The sequence below is a fragment of the Trachymyrmex cornetzi genome, unplaced genomic scaffold (genome assembly GCF_001594075.2).
Source record: "Trachymyrmex cornetzi isolate Tcor2-1 unplaced genomic scaffold, Tcor1.1 scaffold517, whole genome shotgun sequence".
NCBI lineage: Eukaryota > Metazoa > Arthropoda > Insecta > Hymenoptera > Formicidae > Trachymyrmex > Trachymyrmex cornetzi.
This window is the reverse complement of record NW_017299826.1, coordinates 7,764-9,100: the sequence shown is the minus strand read 5'-3', so window position 1 is coordinate 9,100 and position 1,337 is coordinate 7,764. Positions and strand designations below refer to the sequence as shown.

The window sequence follows — 1,337 nt, the reverse complement described above, 5'->3', positions numbered from 1 at the left end:
TACTCTATCGGCATTCCCGAGATCGTAAATCTGATATAATCTTTATCCTTCTTATTTATTTACGTGTTTTCTTTTTTATCTTCAAATTTGCTTCGAATTTTCTGAATTCTGACCATTCCTAGATCTACTTTACGTATCTCGCTTAATTAACACTTAATTACTTTTAAATTTCATTTGCATTATATAATATCCTAAACCATGACGTCCTTTAATTTTATAGAATTAAGTAAATTTTTTAGAAAAAACATTTATAAAATAAAATAAAATTTTAATGGTAAATTTTAATGCGAACAGAACGTAGATTATGTGCTAAATATGTGAGAGAGTAGACGATTATGAATTCTAAATTCTCAGACTGCGCGTTCCCCTTTTCTTCCTCTTTTTAAAATCACAGAATTTGCCTAATAATTGCAAAAACTATCGGAATCTTCATGACCCAATCATGTTGTTCATCTGACGCAATTGCAAAAAGTTAACTCCGTGGATACATCAAAACGCCGTAAATCCACGATTCTGATAGCAATCATTGGTGACGGAAGACAAAACCTCCGCCATCGCCTTGCCGGTCTCCTGCACCATGCTCTTCAGGTAACCCGTGTCTTTTTGCAGCAGCATGTGAGGATGATCGAATTCCTGTGTACGATATATAAAAGTTCGCAGTTTAAGTGATAGTTTATATTGAGACTATTATAAATAAAAAAGAAATGAAGCATTTTCTTAACGTAAAAAAAAAGTATTAGTTATATAGTCCAAGGTTTTTAATTCTGTATCAACTAATAAGTGGCTTACTCAACAAAAACTCTAATGAAACAATACAAAAATGATCAAAGGGTAAATTCATAGGATTCATACAATAAAATATTTATATAAATCCACGTATAATTTACTCAACAAAATTACCTTTTGAAAAGAAGTATAAAAAGGCGCCAAGTGTGCATGTACCTCCCATAAAAAACTGTTACATAAACTAAAAAAAACCATTACATGAATAATATAATTCAAGTGGTAATAATGTTAATTTTTTATTATAAATTACTCCTCAGTAGTGCGTATGCATAGATTAAAAATAAATAAAATAAAATTTTCAAATTGCGCCAATTGCAAAACGAATATATATTTTCCCTGCAACATATAACATATACTATTGTATTTTGTAAATTGCGAAAAGAACATAAATTTTACAAAATATAACATTTAATTAACGAGACAAAGTGATAAGTACTTTTATCTTTCTATTTAAGGGTCTTTTATATTTGCAATGGAATACAACAATTAATCTCAAAAAATTAAAGACGAAGCATCAGAAAATGAGAAAATTTTATTAAAATAACAAAATT

The 1,337-nt window shown here is 28.6% G+C and overlaps 1 pseudogene; it reads right to left on the bottom strand.

The window, feature by feature from the left end:
* Window positions 1-489: 489 nt before the first annotated feature.
* The window catches only part of LOC108765733 (probable multidrug resistance-associated protein lethal(2)03659), a 2,872-nt pseudogene continuing 2,024 nt past the window's right edge, over window positions 490-1,337 (bottom strand).